The 7,433-nt window shown below is 60.6% G+C and overlaps 1 long non-coding RNA gene across 1 annotated transcript; it reads right to left on the bottom strand.

Moving 5' to 3' along the window:
* Positions 1-1,690: 1,690 nt before the first annotated feature.
* On the bottom strand, positions 1,691-3,246 carry LOC116666576. The gene is made up of 2 exons (XR_004323521.1): positions 3,112-3,246; positions 1,691-2,637 (listed from the first exon to the last, which is right to left on the bottom strand). It is a non-coding gene; the product is annotated as an uncharacterized LOC116666576 (long non-coding RNA).
* Positions 3,247-7,433: the final 4,187 nt, after the last annotated feature.

Genomic DNA, 7,433 nt, shown 5'->3' with positions numbered 1-7,433 from the left:
CCTGAGGCTGCACTGGGCAGAGTCTCTGGGGTCTAGAACTTAAGACTCTTCCAGGGACACTGGGGAGTACCCTGAGCTGCCTGGGGCTGGCCACAGCCAGGGGTCCTGAGATAGGGGTCTCCCAGGGACCCGTGGTCAGTGGGTCCAAGGCTGGGGCTCCCAGGGTGTCGCATTTCAGGCTGCTGTGTCCATCCACACAGAGGAGAGGGGCAGCTTTCCTCTTTTGGGGGTGGGGCTCTCCTTGGCAGCATGAGCCTGCGGTTGAAGTTGGGATGGTCTGGGGGCTGAAGCAGCCACAGCAATGACCTGGGATTCTGTCTGGACCCCTTTCCTGCCTGGCTTCCCCTCCCTGGCCTGCTCCCCACCAGCGGCGGCAACTGCTGCTCCCTCTAGGGTGGCTCCTAGATTTGAGGACTCAAGGACATGCCAGACCCGTCCATCAGGTTTCCTGAGTTTGAGAGCTTGCGGGGGCAGGCCCCAGAGTCCTGGGGCTGCCAAGCTCAGGGAGCTTTGCTGGCCCCTTGAGGGTGTGGCCACCTCCGTTCCGACACCCCACCTCCATTCCCCAGGTGGGCACGAAGCCTGTGCTGCCTGCCTGCAGTCTTGGAATTGGGGCAGGGCGAGGTCCACATCATTTCTGGTCCTCGGTGGGCCACAGGCTCTCTGCTCTGAGAGCTGTGGCTGGACTGGAGATCTCTGTGATGACAGAACCTGGGGGGCTCTGAGGCTGGGTTGCAGCATGCATATTGAGGAACAAAGTGTAGGGCACCCTAAATCATCAGAATCTTCGTGCTTAGTTTGGGGGTGGGCAACTTTGGGATGAACTCAACCTCCTCCTGGAGTGGCCCCTGTGCTGGGCCTGGTGTTCCCCACTTCCTTTGGGGTGGCCCAGAGGGAACACAAAGTCCTGAGCTCAAGGAGCAAGGAAACCACAAAGAGTACACAGCTCATGGGTGTAAACAGGACTGGGTACCAACTGCCTAAGATGGAGCAGGGACAGGAGTGGCTGCACAGGCCAGTGGCAAAAGGAATCTAGTGTCAGAGGAATCCTCCCCAGCTTCCTCTGCAAAGCCCCCAGCCCAGTTCTGTGCCTGTCCACACTCCTGTGCCAACCCGCTGCCCAGCTCACAGCAGCCTGTACCCAAGGGCTGGGAACGGCCTGACCCGTGGCTCCAGATAGGGCCAAACACAGGTCACACGGGGTATAGCCTCGAGTGTAAAGACTGATGGGGCCTCGCCCTGGGTGGGAGAGTGGGGACTGGAAGCAATCACTGCCAGGTCCGAAGGGACCTGTAGCCCCAACCTGTGCTCAGCAGGGTTGGATGTACCTCTGGGCACCAGCCCCGAGTCTCAGCAGGGGGTTATCTCCCAAGCTGAGCACAGGCCATCAGTGGCTGGGCCAGATGCCATCCAGGGACCACCCTCCCACGCCCTTCCCAGTGTCATGCACACCCTGTCCCCAACCCCCCCCAAAGGGAAGTTGGCACACCCTGGTCTCTTGCATGTTTTCAGGGAACACCTCTTCCTTCCAAAGCCAATGCCAGGGACCTGTCCACCTCAGAGGGGATCCTCAGGCCACCACTGTGTTCTGGGGTGGGGAAAGGGGCAGAACTTTCTTCCCCTATGACTGTTCCAGGTGAACAAAACCCAACACCTCCCAAAGTTGCCAGAAGTGCATCAGATCACGGAGCAAATCTGAAAAGTTTACTTCTGAGTTTTAAACTGTGCTTTGAAAACTATGTGAGATGTGCTGAGGAGTGGAGAGGCCCAGCTCCCCCAGGCCAGGGCAGGGCCAGCCAAGCCAGGCCAGGGCCAGCCAAGCCAGGCCAGCTCCCTGGAGCTGAGGCAGCACCCAGCCAGGGGGATGTCGAGGGCCACCATCCTCACTGTCGCTCCACAGGGCCAGGCTGTCGGTGGGCTGACCTCAGAGTGTCTGCTCACCCCCAGCGTGGAAGTGCCCTCAAGGGCTGGCTGAGAACAGCAGGGTTCACTGAGGATCTCGCAACATAAGTCATCAACCGGTGGCAGCAAGTCCGCTCCACTGGTTCTCACCCCCAAGGCCACCCACAGCTCCCTGCGAAGCCGGCTCGGTGTGACACGCAGCACACCACATCGACCATTAGGACAGGGTCCCTCCGAAGGGGAGTCTAAGTCCACTTGAGGCCCTGACTAAGCCCCCCCTCCCCACCAGGCTGCTCCACCCTCCACCCTCCACCCCCACGCCTGGGAGAGGAGATGAGGCCTGCCGAGGCGTCCTGGCATCTGCCCGCCCAGAGGCCGCTCTGGGCCTGCTCCACGACCAGATTTTCACAGTGAACTTGAGAATACACAACAGTGAAGGCGGGCCTGGGGAACCTCCACTTCTGGGAGGGGCACATCATTGGGCAGCACAAATGGGCCTTCAGAGTCCTGACTCCAAGAGTGGCCTTGCTGAAGGGGCAGAAGTGCACAAAAAAGCCAAATCTGCTACTGTCCTCCTCAAGAACGTTCCCAGAGGTGTCCCTCAAGAGGGTGGTTCTGGAGGTTCCGGTCCTGATGTCCCAGGGTCTGACCACAACACCCGTGCCTGCCCAGGGCTGCCTTCAGCTTGGCGGACATCCGGCAGGCCGTCCCAGGAGCCCTGCATATCCTGGCACCCTGAGATACACAGGGAAAAAAAGAGTTCCCTCCAAGAGAGCATCTGGGCCTACCCGAGCCCCCTCATGGGAGCAGCGAAGTCCTCTGACTGTCCCCCATTTCCCCCTCCCACCCCACTGCTGGGTGCAGACCGGCAAGCCCAGTCCATAGGGAAGCCCTGGCCTCCCACCCACCTAGGTGAGCACCCTCGACCCTGTATGGCCGTCCCCTGCCGGACAGAGAAGGGTCACTGAGGGGCCAGGGCGGTCGCGCTGCCCAGGGACAGATCAGCCGCTGTCACACGCACAGTGGGTCCGGAGCAGCGCAATGTGCAGTGGGCAGTGGCTGCCCTGCGCCTGGAGGGACCGCCGGCAGGGCGGAGGGGTCGTCCCCCACCCCAGACCCCTTCCTCTCCTCCAAACTGGCTGTCCGAGCCCGCTGCCCTTGCTCGGCCCGAGGTCCCGCCCGCCAGCCTGGGACCCCCTCGCGCGTCACCTGCGACCCTGGCGCGGGGCCGTCGCCGGCTCTCGGCCCAACTTCGGTGGCGGCCGCGGCCCCCTCGCGCCCCCCGTCATCCTCGCGCCCCGCGCCCCGCGCCCGGCCCGTATGCAAATACAGAACTCCCGCAGCCAATGGCAGGCCGAGCCGGGCCCGCCCTGCCGCGCCGCAGCCAGTGGGCGCGAGCCGGGGACGGGTCGCCACGCCCACCGCCGCGCGGCCCCTCGCGGGCGCGGCCGGCGCGTTCTTTTCCGCACGTCGGCCTCGGGGCGGGGCCGCCACCTGCCGGGCGGGGCCTGCGGGCGCCGCGCTGCCGCCTGGCCCCGAAGCCGCTCCCCCGCCGGCAGAAGCGGGTGGTACGACCCTGGGCGCTACCCCGAGGGCCCCCGCGGTGGAACAGCCCAGCCGCCTCCTCGCAGCCGGATCCCGCCGGGCTCCCGGGCACGTAGCCCGGGCATCGCCCTCGAGATCACCTGCTGCCCGCACCCCCTACACCCACTCCGGGGCGGTCCGGCTGGCGGCAGGGGGCTCACACAGGCCGACCCAGGGGACTCCTGGTCACTCCTGTGGGACCTGTCGCCATTAAAGGCTCTAGTGCGAGTCCAGAGGGTCGACCGCACCGGGCACAGGGCCCTGGGCGGCTCGTCTGCATCCTTCGCCCCATCCTATTCGGGCATTGAAAAGGGGTAAATCAAGGGAACAGACTGTTTCAGATTTGGAGTTACCAACTTCTGGTGGCGCCCCCTTCTCTTCACACTCTTCTCCTGGCCTCCGGAGGCCGAATTATGGGTCACTGGGACCCCTAATTGGGCAGAGAAGTGCCTGATCCCCTTTGTTCCTGGCACAGAGGTTCTCATAAGACGCTTGTGTCCCTCTCCTCAAATAAGCAAGCGCTCCCCTCTTCCCCAACCTCCCACAAATCAGCCAGAGTCTCTGGCATCTGCCTCAGAGCCTGGTCTTCCCTGGAGGACCCCATTCTCCTGGCTCCAGGCAGCTCCAAAGGACACTTCTGCCCCCACTGTCAGACTGGTCCTTGGCCCAGGGGCAGCACCTTCTCAGCCTCAGCCACCCTGGAGGTTCTCCTGTAGCCCTCCTGCCCTTCAACTCACCGCCCTACTCCTTGTCCCCACTGCATCCCACTTAAGCCTGGGCTGGAGCCCACCAGCTGCCCTAAAACCAGCCTGATCCTCCTGCACCCTTTCCACCATCTCAGTCATTTCATTTCTTCCTTCAGAACTGTTGCCCAGGTGGCTAAGTGCTGAGGCTCCAGGGATGCATCTGGCCCTGCCTGGGACCTCAGGAGCATGAAGCCTAAATGTAGAAATTCAAGTGCAGTGTGTTGTGGGGTTTGGTCCTATGGATGGGGAGGGAGCACAAAGGAACAAGGAGCTGGAACAGTTCTATTGGGGTCAGAAGTTGAGGGGTTTGCAAAGCCTGGACTGTGTGGGTCTTGAAGGAACACTTAGGAATCTGTGGGATCCCTGAGGAGGCCCACACCTTCAGGACAGGGCATGACTGGAGATTCACAGACAGGGCAGAGGTCTGGAGAGAAGAAGTCTAGGATTCAGGGACAAGGACAGGCCAGAAGTCAGGGTGACTCCAAGTTCCTATCTTGTCCTGCTGGTATGACCCCCAATAGTGCCCCCCAGTCCTGCTGGTTCTGACTTCACCCCTTATCACTCTCTGTAGTAGGCTGAATGGTGGTCCCAGACAAATTTATGTTATATCCCAATGCCTAGACCCTGTGAATGTTGCTTTACATAGAAAAAGGGTCTTTTCAGCTGTAATTAAGTTACAGATCTTGATGAGATCATCCTGGATTATCTGAGTGGGTCCCGATCCAATGATGAGTGTGCTTATAAGAGACAGAGGCAAGAGACAGATACAGAGGGAGGAAGGTCATGTGGAAACCAAGGCAGAGATTGCGGTGAGGCTGCCGCAAGCCAGGGAAGCCTGGAACCAAAAACCAAAAGCAGCAAGAAAGGATTCTCTCTCTAGATTTCAGAGTGAGCAGAGTGCATGGGAATAGGGCTCAGAGGTACAGTGTGTGCTTGGTGTGCAAGAGGTCCTGGGTTCTAACCCCAGGGCCTCTGTGGCAGAGGGAGGGAAGACACAGCTATCAGCCTAGATTTTGGACTTCTGGCCTTCAGGAATGTCAGAGAACAAATGTGTTGTTTTAAGCCACCCAGTCTGTGGTCATTTGTTATGGCGGCCCCAGGACACTGATATACCAACCTTCCTAAGTTACGGAATGCAGACCTGTGCATTTGCACAGGCCTGATGACAGGGGAAAGGGCTGGCCAAGGGAGCTCCTTGTGCAGCTCCACCCTTCCATACACACATGGGAAGGGGCATGCACACAGTGTCTGGGCCAGCACACACCTGGGACCCAATGAGGGCTTCAGGGTACAGGTCTGTGAGGGGCATGTGGGCAGAGCACACATGCGTGTCCTTGCCTGGCACTAGCATGAGAAGCGGCAGTGAGTGGCCAGCCATTGTGCCTGGGGGCGACAACACTGAAGGTGGAGTACACAAGGAAGGTGCATACATGCACGTGGGAGGTGAGTTGTTTGTTGGGTGGGTGGATAGAGGGTGTCAGGTGGGAGGTACAGATATGTGCCTATGCTCCCAAGAGGTAGCAGCTTTGCTGAGTTTAGGACCAGACCAGTGGTTCTGGCAGTTCCCTGGGGACATATCTCGGTCTGCGCAAAGGATGGCATGGCTGGGTAGGTTGTGCACTGCGGACATGTTTGCAGCTCATCACGGATACACGTTTCTCATGACAATTTTCCAGCAACCCTGAGGAGCAGCTGCAGATGAAGGTGGGAGGGGCTGGTTCCTCTCCAAGGGTGCTCCAAGTTGGCCATAAGCTGCTTGTCCCAGACCTTCTCAGGAGCTTCAGTGGAGTGATGCCAACCCACCCCCATTTGGGACTCTCCACTGTACAGGGTCCTTACATCTCGTGGTCTCTGGCAGGAAGGCATGTGCGTGTAGAAGGGCCGGCACAGGCCAGCCACTCCCCCCACCCCCAACAGAGAAGATTTTTCTCCAGGCTCCCTCACTTCTCTGGCACCATCCACACCCATGCTTCCTTTCTGCAAAGTCCTTTCTAGAACTTGTAAGCATGGGGATTATTTCTCCTGTTGCAAACAGAAAAAACAAAACCACCCTCTCTTGGTGGGATACTTCTTAGTGGCCTCCACTTTTGTTTCCCACTCGGTGCTGCTGTCTGATTATTCTCCTCCCATTCTCTTTAAACTCTCTCCAGCTCCCCCACCCCCAGCGCTGCTCTGCGCCTGACCCCCATCTCCCTCCACTCAGAGGTTCTCCTGGATGCGCCTTCTCCTTCTGGCTTCCAGAAACCCTCTCCTGGTTTCCCCCTTTTATCTGGCATCTCATATCTAACCCCTCAGCAAATTCGCTTCAGTTCTGCCTTCAGAATCTACCAGGAGCAGATAGCTTCCCACACAAGCGCTGCCCCAACCTGAGCCCGCACCACGGTGGCCCCTGACTCACCTAAGTGGCTTCCTGACTGGTCCCCCAGGTCTGCCCCAGCAGCTCCAGTCTGTTCACACGCTGCCGCCCCTGGGGACTCTATAGGCCAGCACCTGTCATCCCTGCTCATTACCCTCCAGTGCCCCCGGAGCCTCTGGCCGCTCCCCGCCTGGGCCCACCCTCGTGGGCCTCCCTTGTGGGTTCCCGGTTGCTTCTCCGAGATCTCCCCACGGCTGCCCCTCTCTGCTCTCACGTCTTGGCCATGTCCATCCTCACCAGCCACCACTGGCCAGTCCTCTCTGCTCCCGCCGCGGATCCTGCTCTGCTTTATCTTTTCATCAGAGCACGAATCAGCTTCTCACACACCACGCGGCGTAGTGATTCGCAGCGTTCATTGTTTACTGTGTCTGGACCGGACTGGACACGGGTCTGGGGGCTCGTCCTCGCTGCGCCCAGCGCCGGGGAGAGCCCGCGCAGAGGGCTCCATCAGTTTGGCCAGAGTGTACGGACGGCGCGAAGCCGCTGGTCCCGAGAGCGCCACCACAGCGGCCAGGCCGGACTGTAGGCGGCTCGCGCTCTGGGTCTGGCGGATGGAGAGGTGGGCGGTGGAGATGGGGGCGGGTCACCGAGTGGGGGCGGGGCCCGGGCTGTAGGCGGGACCCTAGGTGTGCAAGACGGCAGCTCCCATTCGCTCCGGGCGGCCGGCGAGGGTCGGACTATGCCATCTTCCTGACGGGGGAGGACAGCCCGGCACAGCCCCCTAGCGGGGGCTTAGATACCTAAAGTTCTCCCAGGAAACTGGTCCCCTTGGAAAATGCTAACGC

The sequence above is a fragment of the Camelus ferus genome, chromosome 10 (assembly GCF_009834535.1).
Source record: "Camelus ferus isolate YT-003-E chromosome 10, BCGSAC_Cfer_1.0, whole genome shotgun sequence".
NCBI lineage: Eukaryota > Metazoa > Chordata > Mammalia > Artiodactyla > Camelidae > Camelus > Camelus ferus.
This window is presented reverse-complemented; position numbering and strand designations above follow the sequence as displayed.